The sequence below is a fragment of the Ceratotherium simum genome, chromosome X, assembly GCF_057802395.1.
Source record: "Ceratotherium simum simum isolate JZ-2026a chromosome X, ASM5780239v1, whole genome shotgun sequence".
Taxonomy (NCBI): Eukaryota; Metazoa; Chordata; class Mammalia; order Perissodactyla; family Rhinocerotidae; genus Ceratotherium; species Ceratotherium simum.
The window spans coordinates 116,394,239-116,415,373 of NC_141940.1; the positions used below are offsets into that span (position 1 = coordinate 116,394,239).

Here is a 21,135-nt window from a genome sequence, read left to right on the forward strand (position 1 = left end):
CATCTTTTTTTCTTTTAGATGGAGGCACATGCCCAAGTTCATCTTATGTGAAATGCAAGCTTAGAGAAGAACTTTAGGGAGATTGGAAGCAGTTTCGTTCTTCTATGAAATCAACCATTTCAGAAAGTTCGTGTGGACTTTTCATGTTGTGACGAGAGAGTGAGGATGTGTGTTTGCTTGAGGAAAATAGACAGAATGGTGTTATACTCAATGAAAAGGAAACATCTTTGAGAAAATAAAATAGTGAGTATGGTTTCAATCGAGGTGGTGTTCAAAATAGCTAATAACCTTTTTGGTACCTTGCAGAGGTTGTAGTTCCCACAGGTGGCCATGCAAGGGCAACTCCAAGGGAGTATGAGCCAATAATGATAGGTCACAGCCTCGGGGACCAGATAGGCACTGGGCATTTGTTCACTGGGTGCTGACGCTGTCACCTGGAGTGGCATCTTCCCAGCTGAGGACTGAGCCTTCTCTGGCCTGGAGGACACATAAAGATGGGCGCTGGTGCATAGGAGTTGTGGTGGGCTTGCTGGAAGACCAGTGGGCACCAAGTACCCAGGTAGCAACCACTTGAGGCTCTCCAGACCTGGGTTGGTCAGGTCAGTGTGGGAGGGAGGATTCAAGGGGCTTTGGGTAGAGCTGTTTACCAATTGGCATGAGAGCATTTCTGAACTTAACAACCTGGTTTTGAGATCTTCCTAGTAAAATTAGTTGTTTGGTGGGATTCCTGATTTTCGTAGGGAGATATCTATTAGAACAATGAGCAAAGAAATTGATAAATAGGAGGGCAACAAGATTGTAGGTCGGGGATAATACATTGAGTTAATCACAGAAGTAGAGCCCCCCAAATTTCCTGCAGATGGCAACTTCCCCCAGTGCTTCTCATAGTCCTTCTGTCCTAGAATTAAAGTTGGTTTCTTTGGTTCTTTTCATTTCTTTTGTTTGTTGACAGTTCCATATACTTCGTCACTCCCAAATTACTTTGCTCCTATACAAGATTAAAATTCTCTCCCAGAAAGCAAAAATGCCCACTAACCGAGATAAATTGTAGTTGCAAGCATAAGTGTATCTCATTTAGTGTTAGCTTTCAAGGGAGGTGTTCATGAAAAATTGTCTACGAAATTAATTTGTGTAAAGAGATAAATTTCTTTCATCTGATTGTGTGTTCAGAGATAACACTTTGGAAAATAAGGTCATGATTCTGTGAGTGCTCACTAAAAGATATTTTGCTCCAAACAAAATGTACTACTGCAAGAGAGTTCCTAGTTTCAGACAGGCAATGAAAAGTAGTGCTTCTTCTTGTACACTGTGAAATCGGCTAATTTATATGGTAGAATGGATTTGGATTTGAGCTCTCCAAGTCTTTTTTTGTGTGTAAAATATTTGATGTAAGAAATCACCACATATATGTTCTTCTATATTGATGGGGGAGATTTGCATGTCTCAAGCATGCCAGCCTTGTCAAATTAGTTTCCTTTTAGCATCTGCAGAGATACCAGGATGGTGGTAGGGAATCATAAAATTCAGTGGATATGCATTTAAATGTCCATTTATTGAATATTATGGGCCCCAAATACTGTGGCTGCAAAATGTTTCACTGTCCACTGCAGTTAGCCAAGCAACCCTTCCCAAATTAAATTGATGTTGATGAATCTAAATAGTAATTTCTAACTCAAAAGCAGGAACAACAGCAATAAAAAATCTCACCAACCTCGAGCCACTCTGATAAGGCACCAAAACAAAGTATTCTTCCTCAAAATCAGAGGAATGTCGTCTACACGTGCAAATGCGTAGAGGGGATTTGCTGTGTTCCTGGGGTTGGGGACAAGGCTTATACTGGAGAGATTTCAAGTCTTCATGAAACTCAGGTGAAGAGTGAATTTTCGGGTATGAACACCAGATTTTAGTAACCTTATTAAAGTCACCAGTAAACAAATAGCCTTTCATTTAAACGAAAGAATGAAGTCTTTGGAGTCACTCTTTGTCTTTAAGAGCTGAGGAAATGATTACATTTCTGCAATGGTGCATTCCTCATCTCTAAGAGTAGCAGTTGACTTTTTGTGAGCATTTCTTGTGTGCCGGGCTCAGGAACAAGCGTTTTACATGTATTGCCTCGTTTACTTCTCATGGCCACCCTATGAGGTAGGCACCACTAGTATCCTCATTTTAGAAATGAGGAAACTCTGTTCAGTGGTGTTAAATAACTGGTCCAAGGTAAACCTATCAGAGAAGGATGCAATCTCAGGCAGTCTGACTCCCAGCTCACATTCCTAACTTCTAGGCAACACTGCCTTCAGAGGCTCCTGGACCACACTTTGATAACTACTGACTTAAATAAAATTTGCAGGGATGACTGTGAAGGTTGGAAATGGTTGACCCAAGAGTCTGGAAGATAAGATGATAGGTGGGAGGGTCTGACATGTCACCTGCCAGGATCAAATTCCAGCAGGCTTTGCCAACTTTCCACTTCAGTAATCCATTCCCATGATCTTGGTGCCCCCTGGAAACAATCTTCTGCTTAAGGCTTAAGCTCCGTTACCCCTCTTCTGAGCACAATCTCTTGGCCTGCCTGTTCTCACGCTCCTTTACTGCTAGAACATCTGCTCTGCCACCTCATTGGCCCAGTCCCTTTGCGCCTCCCTTTTAGCCCCTTCCTGGACTCACTTCCTTCTCTCTCCAACGTAGACTTCACAGTACATCACTTCAACATCCTCCTGCCACTATCCTCAATGCCCTCTCCCCCTTGTCTTTCTATCTTGCCTGCCCTACAAAGCCCAGTCTAGGATAAATGCAACTCTTGCTCTCTCCATCTTCCCACCTGGGTTGTTGAGGCCTCCTGAAAAAAACCATCTAGCTCTGCAGATTTGCACCATGAAGGGACCACTGGAGTACCAGCAGCAAGGCCCCCACCTCACTACAGTGTGGGTTAAAAGGTATAATTTCAGAGCTGAACTGGAAATAAGAAAAGGGAGTCACCATGTTCCAGAAAGAAAGAAAGAAGGAACTCATAGCATCCAAGCTGATGTTCTGGTGGCCAAAGGACTGTATGTAAACCCCAGATATAGGGGCTAAAGTTTAACACACACAACCTAGAAAAATATCCAAAGTCCTTGTTGCCATTACAAGGAATGTAGACAACCTTAGGCTAGGACCACAGGAGGACCATGGGAGACAAGGACCGTCCACCCAAGAGAGGTGTCCTTGGGTCTGTGTGAGGTGGGGAGCTGGAATGGGAATCCCAGAGTAAAGCTGCCCCCCAGAAAAGGCTGCCCCTATATGTAAGGGTAACCAGAAGCCTCTGCCCATGGGTCTAGGAGAGAAGAAATCTTGTCCCAGCTGTGGTTTGGGGGTGAGGAAAAATAAGTCTCCTGGAGAAACTAAAATCCCAAACCTGCATCATACAAGGTGTGAAGCTCAAATTTATAGTCTCCACATGGTGTGGGGATCCCTGGCCAAAGCATTACTGTAAGCCCAGGTGTAGCCAATGCCATAAGGCAAGAAAAAGAAATAAGAGGCACAATTTTTATAAACAAAGAGATAAAACTCATTTATGTGCAAAAACAAAAAAAGTAAATGAAACCAAAATCTTTGCCTCATGCCTCAAACCCACTGTCCACCCCATCACTCAGCGGATGACCTCATCTTGTACCGTGCAGGGGAAAATGAGGATCTGAGGTTTGAGCTCCCACAACTTCCTGACCTCGTGACCTCAAACTTACCTAAGTCAGCCCCCACATGTGCCTCCTTTCCTGTATTCACGGGGGGCATCCTTTTCCCTTTTCTTTTTACAAACAAACATTTTTCTCTGTGCTTTTGAGTCTCTTCCCTCTCATCCCCACTAGAATAAAAAGATATAGCTTCCTCTGATATTTCTTTGTCTTATGTGTTCAACCTGGCTCCTTCCTTGTAGCCTTTAAAGATACTCAAGTTGCTGGTATCTTAAAAAAAAAAGCAACAAAACTATAACAAGCCTTGGCAGACTCCCCAAATCACCTCTAGCTATCACATTTTCAAAAGAACAGACTAAACTTGCTGTATCCATTTCCTACTTCTTAAAGACTCGTGAGCCTGTTTCAATCAGATTTCCCTTCCTATTACTGCTCTGAAATGGCTATTATCAAAATGACCAAATGACTTTCTTAACTGCTCAATCTAATGGACTCTTTCCAGTCCTCTGGCAGCCACCACTGGCTTGCTCATTCAGCTCAACATCCCTACCTACACCTTGACTATGAACTTCTGGGCCCGTGTATAGGTCTGACTGGTCCCTTGACTCTGTCCTGTATTCTCACTCGGTCTTGCCTCAGCTCCCGGGGTCCTAGACTAGGGTTGTCTACATTCCTCATGATGGCAACAAGGGCTTAGGAATCTGGATATTTTTCTAGGAGAAAGTGTGGAGTCATGGCAGGCAAAGGTCTGAGATGTAACATATGGGTTAGAAGAAGATTATGGTGCTGTCGTTAAGGCAGCTTCTAGGGGCAAAGGGAGTTTTCTCCGGTCCTTGTTATTCACTGATGAATGTATGCACTCCAGGAGGCAAGAAGTAATTGTAACTCATGAGTCACTGGACTTTTCAGTTGCATCTATTGCAGACTAATGATTGATGACTGATTTGGTGTTAGGACATTTTATAACCTGGGGGAAAGGGGAGGGGTGGGCAGGGGGAGGAAGTGGGCACAAATGATTAAGATTGGATTTCCTGCCAGCTGGGAGGAACTAGGGCTCAGAGTCCAATTTAGGTTGACTTAAAGACAATAAAGAAATGTGTCCTTTCTTCCACTGTTAAGTTTGTCAGCTGAGATCCACACCTGTTTCCTACTAAAAATGTCCAATAAATGATAGCTTTTAGTGTGGGGAATATCCATAATTATCTAGCTCCCTGAATCTGGCACAGTGTGCCGTGGGACTTTCAGCTGTTGAAGCGGAAATGGTCGGATGCACCAGATTTCCAGGATAGATGCGACCACTTCTGACTGCAGAGTAAGCAGAGAAATAAAGATCCTTGTGCCAAGAAGACGAACTTGTAGGGTTATTTGACTTGAAGAAGGGCACTTGAGGGACCTGTGATTTGCAATGGGCAGAGGCTGAGAAAGAAAGCCATTTGGTTATTAGAAGCACTGAAATAAATTTATTCTAAGCAACATTTCTGCCCAAATACATTAACGAACTGCAAGACCAAAATTTGAAATTTCAGCTCGTTATCATTCTAGTTTTGGCAGTATGATTTTCCCTGAGGCTTTTAATTCTTTCCTTGGAGTACTCTATATTAACTTTGAATCTTTGATGTGTTTTCAAATATTGGCTTAAAGCATCATAGGTTGTTATTTTATTTAAGTGAATAAACTGGCTGTCTAGATGTATCCTATTTAACATACAAATGCATATTTTCATGTAAATAAAGTTCCATAGGAAGCTGTTCATGATATCAGGTGTCACAGGAAAGTCATGCATATTTATTTACTCTCCGAGTTCTGGCTTCTTGATTACGTTATTGTTAAATCACTTATTTATACCATTACCTTGTTAATAGTGGGAGTAAATGTCCCAAAGCATTCCTTTTCTTACTTTCTTCATTCCCTGTATCACATACAAACAAATTTTGCTTGTATGTGATACGGGGAAAATCCTGTTGATGCATATACAGGAAAGATTTTTCTAGCTCTAAATCCCAGTGACAAAGAATCCATCTTTATACTTTCATTCTACCCACCTGAGTCTTTTACTAATCCCCTCCACAGGACCCCCTGAACCTTTATTATATTGTAAACAGCCTTCTTTTATTTTCAGGCAATGAAAGAACCAAAAGCCTGGAAGATACTTTAGATCCTTGCCACTCAAAGTGTGGATCATTTTGCCTCATCTCTGTTAATAACCTTGAATCTCCATCTCTAGTCCGAATCAACTGTGCCCTAAAGTGTGCCAGGTATGATTTTGCAATAGCTTTTTGGATATCTCTGTTTGCATGTCAGCTAGTACATGAGAGTCAACATGCTTAAAACCCAAATACACACAGACATGGTAGCACACAATTAACTCACCATTACCCCCTTCATGTGCTTCCTTTTCTATATTCCATTTTTCATTAATGACATTACCATCTTCTTGGTCATCTCAACTGGACATAGAAAGAGCATTATAACATTTCTTTCTATCTCAGTACTACCCCCAATTTAATCAGCCCATACATCCTGCCAATTGAATTTCTATCAGGCCCTGGGCATAGATCCCTTCTCCTCTACTCATTATTACTGTTCTGATTTACATATTCATTGTCTCTTGCCTTGCCTAGTGCCAACTCTAACTTATCTCTTTGCCTTCTCCAGCCTCTCTTCCCTCTAAGCCATTTGTATTATTTATTGCTGCATAACAAATTACCTCAAAATGAAACAGCTTAAAATGACAAACTCAGTTTCTATAGATCAGAAGTCCAGGAGCAGCTTGGTTGAATGGTTCTGGATCAGCAGCTCTCATGAGGTTGCAATCAAGGTGTTATCCAGGGCTGCAGTCCTCTGAGGCTTGGGTGAAGAAAGCTCTGCTTCCAAGCTCACTCATAGGATTTTTAGCAGGCCTTCAGTTTCTTACCACATGGGCCGCTCCACCAGGCTGCCTTAGCACACGGAAGCTGGCTTCTCCCACAGAGATGGATCTAAGAGAGTGAGAGAGAGAGAGAGTAAGCACCCTCTGCAGTTGGAGGTTGCAGCCTTTCTACAACCTAACCTTGAAAGTGACATCCATTACTTCTGCCACATTTCATTCATCAGAAGAGAGTCACTAAATTAAATACAGTCCACAGTCAAGGGGAGGGAATTAAGTTCCATCTCTTGAGAGGAGTATTGAAGAATTTGTGGATGTATCTTTAAAGTCACCACAATTTGTCCCTCTGGCCACAAATTATTTATTTTCCTCGCACATGCAAAATCCATATCAAAGAATTTGTGGACATATCTTTAAAACTACCATACCATCTTACACTTCACAGAAACTGGGATCTTGAGACATATCTTTGTTCTAAATATTTTTACTGACTCCACTTTACATATACAGGAGGGCTCAAACTCCCCAGGTCCTCCACCATCTGGCCCTAATTACATATTCCCCACCACTTGCTTATGAATCCTGCATGCAGTCAAACCAAATGATTCACTGTTTCCTAATCTCACCCTAAGTCTACCATTCTCTGTACCTTCATGGATGCTGTTTCTCAGACTGGAAGGTACTCTCTCATCTCTTTCTTTTTAAATTTTCCGTAAAATTTTAGACTTACCTCCTTCATTAAGTGTGGCAGCTCCCTGAAAATATAATGTATCCACTCTATTTGATTGCAAATTCCTAGAGGACGGGAACCATACCTTGTTCATCTCTATATCCCTCAAATTAGGAAGGAGATTTCATTGTATCTAATAGATGTTCAACAAATATTGAGTTAAATTATATGAAGATAGCACTTCTCCATTTTAGGTGCAACAAACACTTTGAGTTGTTTGTGTCCATGTGGTACGCCAACACCATGATAGCATTTTATTTGTTGCATACAATCTGTCTTTCAAAGACTCAATGCCAGAATTGCTGTGTGGGGTACCCTGACAGAATCGGTGGTAGAATTTCCAAATTATATCAACATCTTCAAAGTACCAGCCTTCTGCTGCTGTGTTGAGGGCCAAGAAAAGTTCATTTACCAACATGTTGATGTACCACGTATATCCCACAAAGTGGGAATGATGGAGCTGTACAGCTGAGCTGTCTTAGCTGTGCTATAGTGGGACACCTCCTGTTTCATTTCTGAGCTCTTTTCTCCCTCCCACCTGCTCTCCTCCCGCCTTCCCTCCCTTCCTCTTTCCCTCCCTCCCTCCTTCCCTTCCTTCCTTCCTTCCTTTTTCTTTCTTTCTTTCTTCCTTCCTTCCTTTTTCTCTTCCTTCCTTCTTTCCTTCCTTCCTTTCTTCCTTCCTTCCTTCCCTCCTTTCTTTTCTTTCTTTCTTTCTTCTTCTTCCTGCCTTTCTTTCTTCCTTTCGTTGTCCACATCGCTTTCTCATCTGACCTCTCCTTATTATTTTCTCCCAGCACTCTGTGAGGTTGTTATATATGCTGATGGGATTCTGATGGGATTCCAGTCCTCTAAATTTAGTCAGATGGAAGTTCTCTCTTTGTTAACAGCTTTATTGAGGTATAATTTTCACTTTGTAAAATTCATTCATGTTAAGTGTACAATTCAATGATTTTTAGTAAATTTACAGTTGTACAACCAGCACCACAATCCATTTTTTTTTTTTTTTTTTTGTGAGGGAGATCAGCCCTGAGCTAACATCCGTGCTAATCCTCCTCTTTTTGCTGAGGAAGACCAGCTCTGAGCTAACATCTATTGCCAATCCTCCTCCTTTTTTTCCCCAAAGCCCCGGTAGATAGCTGTATGTCATAGCTGCACATCCTTCTAGTTGCTGTATGTGGGATGCGGCCTCAGCATGGCCGGAGAAGCGGTGCATCGGTGCGCGCCCGGGATCCGAACCGGGGCCGCCAGTAGCGGAGCGCGCCCACTTAACCGCTAAGCCACGGGGCCGGCCCACACAATCCAGTTTTAAAACATTTCCATGACCCCAAGAAGATCTCCTGTGCTGACTGAATTTTTAAAAAACTTTTGTACCTTTTTTCTCTTTTTATAAAAACAATATGATGTCACTTTAGACAGTTTAGAAAATCTATAAAAGCAGAAAGGAGAAAATAAAAATTCTCTTCATTCCATAACTTACAGATAGTCATTGCTATTTTGGCAATGACTTAATCTCTCTCTCTACTTATCTACCTATTTATTCATATCTTAGAAGGGAAGGTACTATTTAGGGGATACTGGGAAGTTTAGATCTGGGGACACAGCTGCTACATATTAATAACTTAAAAATAGCAGGGAAGATCTCTTTTTGTCTTATTGATTTTAAAGAACTTGATTGAATTTTTGACTTTGAAGCTACCACATTAGATATCTATTTATGTGTGAGGGTAAGAAGCCAATCAAAGCAACGAATAGGCCATTAGGTACAGGGATTGAAATGGGGTTTTACTTTGCCTGCGTGGGGGGTGGGGGTGGTGAAGGGGGAAGAGGATGCAGTGATTGCCGCCTAGAGGCCTCATGGAAGGTCCTAAATGCAGAAGTCATGTGGTGGGGTGGTGGGAGGGATGTGAGCGTGAGAAAATCAGAAGAAATCTTGCAAGGAAGAAGTAAGTGGGGTTTCAAGGGCCTGCCCCCAAACTGCAGGCTTTGGGGCTCCGCAAAGTTTCTTGAAATGAGAAAATAGCAGGAAAGCTGAATTAAAAAAGGAACTGCTTGTGATGATGCAGAAGGGAATTAGCGTGTCAAAAGGTTTCTGATTAGCTTTGTTGAGTGCCTTGCCCAGAGTAAGAGTCAACACACATCCCCGTAAATGAGGGCTATGAGTGACAGAGCCAAGATGTGGAATTGGGTGGTCAAGGTGGATGTGGGGCTGCGGGGATTCTCTCCCCCCGGCTGGGAAGTTGGCAGTTTCTGCTTTGTGTTATCAAAGAATTTGGTTAAATTGTTGCTCACAGCATCTTGGGACTCAAGATCTTACATGTACCGAGGCTGAAGCTTTGGGGAGATTGGAAAAACAAGTCAGGGTGTTGGAATATGCTGGTGTTGGAGAGAGAGGGAGAAGCCCCCTCTGTCCTTTCCCTTAAGGTTCTTATGGCTGGCCAAATAATTAACAAGACAGGTTAGCAGGAGAAAATAATACCAAGTTTAATAACATGTATACATGGGAGAAAGCAGGGACACTGCGTTTCTCAACACAATAGCAGAAATTCTCGTCTTAAATACCACGTTCAGCCAACGACAAAGGAGGATGTTGAGGGTGGGGGAGTCAGTTACAGGAGATTACCACTAAAGCACTGTAAACAAGAGTAAGGTTATTATGCAGATTTAAGGCCTCAATTTTCACATTGATAAGTTTCTAGAAATGAGGTCATCCCCCCTCTTCCCAATACAGAGAGGGAGATACCTTTACAAATGGAGATTTCCCTTATAAATGTAAATGTTTGTCTGGCAACTCCTTGCAGGGCCATCCAGAGAATGTGGCCAGAGAGACAGAACTTCCGATAAGATGGGCTTGTTGGTGCCTTTTCTATTGTAACACCTATTTTACATTATATTACAGCCATCAGATGGAAGATCTGTTCCAGGAAGGAGTTACTATGTCAAATTCTTTAGGCAGTTAGTGGGGGAGGTCAAATATCCGTCAGAGAAAACAATCAAGGTAAAGATAGATTTCAGGGTGGCCAAATCTTGATCTCCCACACTGGCGACTTTCTATGGTCTCCAATAGTTCTTATAAGAAAGAGAAAAGCACCTCAACTTTGAAATAAAAGCTATTTCAAAACTTTACTATTAGAGGTCCTTCTGCCTGCAGCCAGCAATGCCACTTGTCTGAGAGTCAGGATAACATGACCCATGCAGGAGGGGAAAAGGTGAACTCTCTGTTAGAGGCTAAGGGGAAAACAGAGGTGGGAAACAAGTAGATAACGAACTTGGGGCCTGGAAAACAATGCATATCGCTGCCCTTCCTGGGCATCTTCTGCAGTATGTTTCCTGGCTGATACAAATTTTGAATATGCAGGCTGGGAATACAGAGTAGCTGTGCCTCCCTAATCCTGCTACTGTTTTGCATTTCTCTGAATCAGACGGCAAGATGCAAGCCATTAAGCTGAAGGCTGGAGGCTAGGCAGAGCGCTGAGATTTGTTACTGAAAAACAGTAATTCTTAGGTTAGGGTCTAGATTCACGGGCTATGACTTGACAAGATTTCTGGCTTTGGTTCTTAGCTCAGAGAATTGACTGAAAGAATGTAAGCAGAAACTTATCAAGCTTTTAAGAAGGTTGTATTACAGGAGAAATCCTAAGTTCAATGAGCAAAGGTCTGTAAGCTCCTGCTTAACCTAAAAGGTTATTTTCAGGCTCTCAACCTGCAACAATGGGAATCAAGCTGCTAAAAGGTGCAGCCCCCTCAGAGGAGACTCCCCCCCCAATGCCCATCTCAGGCTCAGATATGGAGGACAATGAGTAAGGGGCCCTCTCCCAGAGTGCAAAACCAGGGGCAACCGGTTTTCCTCAGCAGGAAAGTTGATGTTGACTTGTTGATGTTCCTTTCAATAAAATATATTCCTCGTGAGCATGCTCTTTTCCCCCTCCTTTCCATTTTTTAAAAATGGGAGTTGTTTTTCTAACAGTGGGCCTGTTTTCCACTCTCCTCTCCCCACCAGCCTTTGTATCCTGGGTCTGTTGGGGTTGTCAAAATTGACTACAGTGGAGCCATTTTAAAATGGAGTCAGAGCTGCCTTTCCAGAGAAACTGCCTTTCTGTCTTGAACCTTGGACTGGGCCAAACCTTTGGACTGGGCCAAAAGGGCAATTGTTTTACAAGGAATTGTTTGAGAAGTCAGTAGATAACAGACATCCTGATCACAAAGACTGAGGATTGTGGACTTTCTGAAGATAGAATCAACAGTCTATCAATGTTTAGCCAAGACTAGCTCTCTGCCTCCAACTCCAATGAACATTCTTTGTAATACAACCTCCCTTCTTTGAGTTTAAAAGCCTCTGACTTTTACTCCCTAGTGGGACACTATTGGGTTTCTACCTGAATTTGTGCTCCCTAAATTACAATTCTTTGATCCCAAATAAACACTTTGCCTCTTAAACTGGTTTCTGTTTTTGTAGGTTGACAGGGTAGTTAAATAATCTATCCATAGACTTACAGGCAGTAAGGAACTACATTTAGAATTGTCTGGGAGATAGCACCCAGATATCTTGAGTATAATGACTTAACGAGATGTGGCACTGGGGTATATGCTTTTGGGAAGGGGATGGGTGCAATTTTGAGGGTACATCGAATAGTTGCATAATGTTGGAAGGATACATTTTTAAAGTTGTCTGTATGAAAAGGTGTAGAGGTGTTAGGACATCAAGGTGTGGACTGTAGTGAGCCCTGACACCATTGTTCGATACAACTGTGACTGAAACTAGAACTCCTTTCCTCTACTTTTCAGTTAATCAAACCAATAATTTCCCTTTTTAACATAAATGAGTTTGAGTTGGTTTTATTATCACTTGCAATCAGAAATGTCCTGACCAATAGAACACATATATTTAATAAATATTATCTCAAAGTCTTATATGTAGACAATTTATAAGGGAAAACAGTGTTAGCAACTAAGAAAGTAGTCATATATTTATAAGTAAATCAACTTATTTTCTAGCATATAAACTACTTTTTACAAATTTACCCTTTGAAGAGAGGGAATATTTCTTGCCACGTTTGCATCCAAGCGGCTGATTAAATTAATTCATGGATAATGTATTTCTCAGATTTTAGTTAATGGCCATGACCATTTGTGGGTTTTAAACATAAGGGGATCAGACAATTTGTTATGCTATTTTAGAAATTATATTGCATTATTGGTAAATACATTTGGGGGTTACAATCTAATTTTCATGATCATTTAAAATTGTTGGATCCTTGGCCAATGAAATTTTACAAATAGTTCCCTAAGCTGTGTACTTTGCTATACAATTCAGGAATGTCTAAAGATATTTGAATGATGTATTAATGATGACAGAAAGGTAAGTACTTTCACTCATAAATTAACATTTTCTGATAATATATTAAATATTACTTCTCTGTTCAGGCATTGGAGACTTTGTTCTATATTATAGACCATTTCATTGCTAGTGAAATCTGAGATGGAGAAGATTAGGTTACCTAGCTTATTCAGTAAAATTCACTAATAGTGGTATTGTTTTCAAAGATCTCCTCCAGTTCCTTGCTTGGTATTTTCCCCAACTTCCAAAATTTTTATGTTTGTTTTCTTTTCTCCTCCCCCCCCACTTAAACAAAATCCCTTCGTGATAGTTTTAGTGTGGTTTGGGGAAGGAACAAAATTAGGTGTGCTTTTAATCTGTCATTTCAATTTAGAAGGTACCATTATATATTTAAAGTGTCTGGCCCAGAATAGGTACACAAAGAATGGTGGCTATTATTATTGCAATGTGGCGATGGTAGTGGAGCACTAGGAATCAATGAATGTACTTCATTCATTCCTATGTATAAGATTGGACTTTGATAAATTTGGAGGAGCCTATTCTACCTGGTGCATGCAAAATGCACACATTTCTTATGCTTTAATGAGTTTTTAGATTCTTTGTTTCCTCTTAGTTTTGTAATGAGTATTCAATTTGAAGATTCGGAGCTTATCTTGTGAGAAATACAAGAAAACAGGATCTCCTCATGCATTGTAGGGGGATCTTTGTGACATCAGGTGTGGTCCCTGCCATTGCTTACATTTAGTCTCAGTAGATCCCTCATCTTAGTTGTACATTTGCATACTATGTCAAATTCCTTTTCTATCTACTTTGGTTGTACTGAGTTAATTTCATCATTGTGGCTTCATGCCATGATAAAACTATTCCCTGTGGAGCTGGAGGAGGCCTCTGGTGGACACTAAATAATATCAAATTCTGTAGATATTTATTGTTAAGCATCTTGCAAATGCAAGGCCCTGTAGGAGAAATATCAGTATAAAGATGTGATCTCTATTCTCTAGTATCTAAAATATAGTAGAAAGGATAGGAAAAAATGCACAGGTGACTAAAATAAAACTGAAGATAGCAAAATACATACCACTGTACAAAGTGCTTACTCTGCGAGTCATTCTTTTAAGCACTTTAAAAATAGTTAATTTATTAGAACTTTAAGCAATTTTTTTTTTTTTTTTTAAAGATTTTATTTATTCATTTTTTTTTTTCCCCCCAAAGCCCCAGTAGACAGTTGTATGTCATAGGTTCACATCCTTCCAGCTGCTGTACGTGGGACTCGGCCTCGCGTTGGACGGAGAAGTGGTGCCTTGGGGCGCGCCCGGTATCCGAACCCGGGCCGCCAGCATCAGAGCGCGCGCACTTAACCGCTAAGCCACGGAGCCGGCCCTAAGCAATTATTAGTATCTTCATTTTCCTGTGAAGAAACTGAGACACATAGAGGTTAAGTAATTTGTCCAAGTTACAAAAGTAATAAGTGGTAGATCTGGGATTTGATCCCAGAGAATCCAGTTCCAGAATCAGCAAGTTACCCTGCCTGTGTTAAACCAAGCACCACGTGCCTATTCAAGTGAGTGAGTGATCCTGTGTGCGCATGCATGACTGCATGCACGCGTGTGTGTATGTGTGTGTGTGTGTGTGTGTGTGTGTGTGTGTGCGGGGAACAGACGGGGATTTAAAGAAGATGTGGCATTTGAGCTATATCTTTCTGGTTTCGTGTGTTTCTATGTTCAATTCATTACATCTTGATCTTTTCTTAACATTCCAATTATACTCTGCTTGAAACACTTCAAAACTCCTGGACCTCTGATTTTTCCCATTAGCTATCCAAGTCAAATCAGGTCAGAACTTTACGACTTCGGACCAAAAGCCTTTGCAAAATTTCCAGGGCAAAGTAAAGGTACATTATGTTCTTCAGAAAAGGTTATAGGGTTTCAGACAGAACAGAATGAAAGTCACCGAGTCTATGACCACACATTATAGAGTTGGTTTTATGATGGGAATTATCAGACCAATTCATCACTGTATCCAATTGATTCCAGTGTCCAAAATCACTTTACTTCTGATTTTTGTGGTCGAGTGAGTAAAGATGGAGTGTGCATGATGTGTATGTGTCTGCGTTGGATAATGGGTGAAGTGAGGATTCCTGCTGGAGCCTAAGCTATGATCAGTCCTGCAATTCACATATACCTGAGAAGAGATGATTAATGGGCCATCAAGGGTCTGTAGGCAGGAGAATTTGGGGAGGGATAAGAACAAGGGAGCTCAGGGATGATTACGGGAAAAGACTTTGGGGAGGGCAGATGCTCTCCAAAATGGCCCCTTGGGCTCATGGTCGAGGTCTGTGCTTGGAAGAGCTGGAGGCAGCAGCCAGAGGGGCTTTTCCACAGAGAGTTTATGTGACTTGAGAGCACAGACAATACCATGTGGTGCCCATGTGACAAAGTGTGACCAAGGCAGGGAAAAGGACATTCTTTCCCCTTCCTCTGGAGCTCAGTGTGACCTCCTCAGTGTGGTGAGAACCCCTGGGAAGAGCTGGTGACCCTCACTGAGGGCAGCGGACAGGGGGCAGAGCCAGCTCAAGTGACAGGGACCTGATTGACTTTTGTTTGCAGCGTGTGTGAGACACATTTGGGGATGCCTGAAAATAACTTAGAGCGACTGGGAATGTAGGGTAGGAGAGAGTGAGATGTGGCTCACATTCTGCATAGTACCCACTAGCTAGTGCATCCCAGGAAATGGATGATGTAGTAATTTATCTTTTACAGACTAGCTCTTGAATGAATTCTCTTGCATGAATTTATTGGAGTTCGATGATTCCAATACAAGTTTGCCGCTGCTCTAAATTCATAGGATAGGCTGTTTTCTTAATGTGGGTTCGCCCAAGAAGAAGACCTTGAGACAAAGGTTCTATGCAACTAGTTCATTGGTGAGTTAGATCTGAGAAACACTGGTAGGAAGTAGGGAAGTGAGATGGGGGAAAGAAGGCAGCCAATAAAAGGTGGGTTATTAAGCCAGTTACTACTGTGGGCAACTGAGGTGCAATCTTACTGGGGAAACCCTGGGAAACAATGTAGAACACACACCTCAGAGTCAGCTCTCCTGAGGGGCAAGGGAGCTGGAATATTCATCCACCCACTCTTGTCAGTCATTGGTGGAGGGTTATTCCCAGGGGGATGTTAATCCTCCAACACTCCCAGTGGAGAGAGCCGCTCTGGCAGCCAGAGAAAGCCCGAGGGCAGAGAATGGCAGGTGCTGGCAGTTGGAAGTCAGATTGGTGTGCATGGAAATGGTAAGTGTGGGGGATATGGATGGGGTGCAGACAGCATCTGCTACTATGATGTGGAAGGTCTTCTAGCTTGTTGGTTCTACTGTTTGACATTGTTTTGATCATGTAATGGGTTTCCCTGCTGACTCACACCTGAAAATTTCTACTGCCTCCTCTGCCCCTGCTTCCATTCTGCATGACGCTTCCTCTATGTCTTTCCACTTCACTCTGTTCATCGCCATTTGGCCTTGGCTTTGGCGTCAGAGACCTGTGGAAAGTTACTTCTTTTTCTGAGCCTCATTTTTTCTAATGTCTAAGATAAGAATAATAATATCTTTTTAGAACTGTTGTGGGTATTGAGGGATGAGTTAACATATGAAAAAGCACATGTCATGATCTGTGCTCCAGAAGGATCGGTTCTCTTTCTACGGCCTTACTTGTTTTAACCCTGGCAAAGCCAAAACTTGAGGACCTTATCTTTCTGGGACCTCCAAAAGCTGAGATGTATAGATGTATAGATATATGTATAGGAAAACTATGTATTTTATTATTTCCTAATATTTTATCTGAGTTAATTTGATTTAATTAAATAAATTATTGTATTTTAAAATATTATTTATAAATATTATATTTTATTTATAAATAAAAAATAATTAAATCTTGATATTTAGTGGAACAATGCAAAACGTACTTCATTGATATCTAAGCATATTGCATTTATTTTGCTGTCTTTCACCACTTAGCTTATCCCATAAATAGGGTAGGAAATGGACACTCAGCTTTATGAATCCACAGCCGGGGCTCTGCCCTGAACTTAGGCCAATCTCAGGGCCATTTATTGCCTCAGGAGACTGTGGTCTTTTATATTCCTGGCATTTTGTGTCTTGTGGTATCTATGTTGGCTATTGATTGGATGGAGCTTTTTGCTCTGAATTACTTAGGATAGAGGGAGGGAAAGGCAAAAAGGAGGAAGGAGAGGGGAGAAAGGAGGAGGAAGGAGAGCTACTATTGTTGGCTTCTGAGGAACTGGTAATTATTGCAATGACATTTTCCTATATGTACCCATGCTGTACATGATTACGAAGTCCTTTTACATGCATTATAAAATTTAATCCTCATAACTATCACATAAAATGATCAGGAAGAAAAGGATCTATCAAGAACAGGTTTGCCTGGTTCTTTGAAGGAGGCAATATGAAGAAAAGGAGAGTCAGAGAAAAATAGGGTGCATGTATCAAGGCAGTAAAGTCATTCTTTTTGTTTGCTTAGAGAAGGAAGCATGTGCTCAGTGGGGTTTACGTGAAGGTCTTCATTGCTTCATATGCTGGTGCAGTGAAGCAGGTAATACTGAGATTTGAACCAATCTTGGCCCTGGCAGTCCTGAGATGAGTCATTTTGAGAAAGACCTTTGATCACTGTGAGCCCTGGTTTCCTCATCTGCAAAATGGAGACAAAAACACTTGCAAGATATACCACCTTCCGGGGTGTTTGTAAGAATTTAACAAAATGTGTATAAAAGCACTATGCAAGCTGTAAAGTACTGTAGATCATACTACATGCTGATACTTACCTGATAATGAAGAGATCATCCTGTAGAATCAAGAGTGTATACAACAACAAACTAAGAGTTGCCTTCTTAATAGCATTGTCGGGGATGCAAAGTTTGCTTATTTGGAGGTTTAAGATTTGTCTGGTAAAAGACTGTTTGATTATTTGTTTGTTTTTAAAAGTAAGATGACAACACTGATTTATTTGCCCAATACCTGTTTTGACAGTGGAGGGGTAAAATAGGAATATTTTGGAGGCATCTTCATTTGGATACTTTGGATAAAGTAATGCTTATGCAATATAGAATTGTTATGAGTTTTCTGTATAATGGCAGGAACCTCCACTGTGTTGGGTTTTTGGGTTTTGAAAGATCTAGGTTCAAGTCCACATTCAGCTACATAGTAGCTGTGTGACCTAGGACTAGCTCTTCTGTTTTTTCATTTGTAAAAAAGGCTAAAAGTTCTCCTAGGAATCACTGTGAGGATCAAATGAAATATTGGGTGAGAAAATTTGATCCTGGCTCAACACAAAGTTGACATAAGGGAAGCCATATTACAGGAATGAAGCCATATAGTAACTTTGAATGACCTCTGATTAACTAATCCAGCTGGATATGCTATGGCTTGGAAGTAGTCTAGGTGATTAATAACCACCCTCCATGAGATCTACATACTCTGTAGATTTTATGGCCCCTGCTTGGGTATGTACCTCCCAGCTGTGATAAGATGATAACTTTGTTGTTTTGAAATCCTTAAGAATGTAACAGAGATTCTATACTGGTGTGGGAGATCAAGATTTGGCCACCCTGAAATCTATCTCTTTACCTTGGTTGTTTTCTCTGAGGACATTTGACCTCCCCCACTAACTGCCTAAAGAATTTGACATGGTGGCTCCTTTCTGGAACAGATCTATCATGATGGCTGTAAAGATAACGTAGGGTAAATGTTACAATAGGAAAGGCACCAACAAGCCCCCCTTATCAGAAGTTCTGTCTCTCTGGCCACGTTCTCTGGATGACCCTGCGAAGAGTTGCCAGACAATCATTTACATTTATAAGGGAAATCTCCATTTGTAAAGGTATCTCCCTCTCTGTTTGGAGAAGAGAGGGGGATGAGCTCATTTCTAGTGACTTGTCAATGTGGAAGGTGAGGCCTTGAGCTACATAATAAACCTTAGTCTTGTTTACTGTGCTTTAGTGGTAATCTCCTGTAACTGACTCCCCCCACCCCCAAAATCCTCCTTTGTCATTGGCTGAAAATGATATTTAAGACGAGAATTTCTGCTATTGTGTTGAGAAACTGCAGTGTCCCTGCTTTCTCCCATGTATACATGTTATTAAACTTGGTATTATTTTCTCCTGCTAACCTGTCTTGTTGATTATTTGGCCAGCCAGAAGAACCTTAAGGGAAGGGCAGAGGGAGATTCTCCCTCTTCCCCCGACAGTTTTGGCATAGTTGGCAGGATCCACACTGGCTGGCAAGTTGCCTTCTCTGGCTGGAAGACCTGCCTTCTCCCTGGACTACTGCAGATGATGAGATACGGGAACGCCTGACGAAAGCCGGCAAAAGGTAAGACTTCTTACCACGTCAGCCTCCCGGAATCTCTATCTGCGGAGTCCGGCGGAAGGAAATGGTGAGAATTTTTTCTCTTTCTAAATTTAGATTGGCAGGAGAAAATATTTGGGAAACTAGTTTCTTGGGCTTTTAGTGACTCTTGGTTTAAATTTGGTAGAGTACTCTTGGTTTTGATCTTGATCCCTTTTCCTCCCAGAGGTAGTCTCTGTTTTTCTCTTTTGTCTGTGTCTTTTGTCATAAGAAGGAAATACCATAGGGTAGGACGCAGGCATAGGCCCTATAAGCCTGCTGTCCGGGCTGGCCCCACAGACTGGTGAGTTTGCGGGTCTCACCAGACCGGCGTCTACAAACTTTGCTGTGGGTTAATATACACATGAAGTGAAGGCCATTGCCGAGGGCATCTTGGAAGCCAAAAAGGCTGCAAATTTGGTGGGCGCGGGTCGAGCAGTTAAGAGCCATTAGGGCGCTCGCCACTTTCAGAAGACTCCCGTGTCAGGATAAGTTGGGTCACGGAACGGGGTAGATGACCCAGGTCCCCCGCCAACTGCAAGAAAATGTCCGTGCAACGACGAGGTACTCTGTAAAGCACACAGTCCCCAACCCCGCAGCACCTCCCCCTCTAGGTATTATTCTGGCTCCAAGAGACCTAAGGCTTGGCTAAAGCTGTCATTGTGCAAAGAAAAAACAAAACAAAACAAAAAAACCAGATGAGGTTTTTCCTTCTGTCTTGTTCTGTGTCCTGGGAAAACTTGGCTTTGTGACCAGTGAGAATCTTCTCCTTGGTCTCCACCATACGGAAGGTGCATTTACCGGGGTGCACGTTGGTGGCCAGTCGAGTAGACTGGGGTTCCGAACTGTCTCTTTGTCCGGCTGTGCCAAGCTCTCAGGGGAGTTTGTCATAAAAGGCCCAGTCCATAAGGGCTTTTGTCGTCTTAACCATCGTTACTTGTTAGTGCTGGAAAAATCCCATTCCAGTATCGCCTGCCCAGTGTCACAGATTAGCGGGTCTGTGACTGGAGGCGTCCCACACTATTGTGGGAGACCGGAGACACCGTACATCCTTACTGCCTGTGCAACGAAGGTCTTTACTTTTTCTGAATATCTTTGGGAGTAAATTCTGTGGATCATGGGGGCTACATCATCTGCGCCCTCACCAGGGACGCCTCTTGCGTCCATGGTAGATTTATTCTAAGCGTGGAAAGTTACCTCTGGGTCTTTCCTTAAAAAGGCTTATTGGTTCGAGTCACTATTGGAATAAATATACAAATGAAGATCCTACTCGTCAATGGCCAGATGACGGATCCTTTGAATTGGAAAAACTTCTAAATTGGGGGAAAAAAAAATGTTTTGAGAGCTCTCACATAATTATTTATTTGGTACCTAAGAAAAGGCCAGAAAAAGGAAGGAAAAAATTTGACTAGCCTTAAGACCTTGACTCAGGTTACAATTGAATTGAGAACGTGTAAAAGTGTAAGTGTTGATAAGATTATAAAGGTTGGAATGTTTGAGCTAATTTTATATAAAGAGGTTACATCAACCTTGCCTGAGTATGTTTTAAAATGTCTGACTGGGAATGCTCCCCTGGTCCAAAATTAGAAGACCAAGACCTATTGATAAAAAATCTTAATGATAACTATGTTTAAAGGTATAAGAAGTGATGAAAATTGCATGAAATTTTGTAGGAAAAAACTGATGTTATTTCTATTACAGAACTGGTTAACAAAAATAGTAATTTAAATGATGGCTAATTTTATCTGAAGTCTTATGAAGTCTTATAGGCAATCTAAATAATTATTGGGAACAAATAAATTGTTGTGAAAAAGATAAATGTTAGATAAACTTTAAACAATAATTATGTGTTATGGTAGTTACTGCTTCCAAACTCTTTTTGGTGACTTAAAGCTTTAGAGTTTTGCTAAATTTTATAAAAAAAATTCACTGAGTATCATCATTTCCAACTAACATAAGATATTAGACATTGATTGCTAAATGTACGTTTGTCTACTTTTGGCTTTTCATTACAGGAAAACTAAAAGGTGTTTTGGGTCTATTGGTAAACATGTGTTTTATTAAAAGATTATACTATAAAGTAACATGTTTCTAGAAGTTATGAAGTGTTTATAAATTTTCCAAGCCACAAGATACTAATGAAAAA

At 41.4% G+C, this 21,135-nt stretch overlaps 1 long non-coding RNA gene across 1 annotated transcript in view; it reads left to right on the forward strand.

Moving 5' to 3' along the window:
* LOC147912009 (uncharacterized) overlaps positions 1–5,955 on the forward strand; it is a 32,038-nt gene extending 26,083 nt beyond the window's left edge. The window contains exons 5-6 of the long non-coding RNA XR_015550749.1: positions 19–243; positions 5,788–5,955. This is a non-coding gene — a long non-coding RNA (uncharacterized LOC147912009). The remainder of the gene's footprint in view (positions 1–18; positions 244–5,787) is intronic.
* Positions 5,956–21,135: the final 15,180 nt, after the last annotated feature.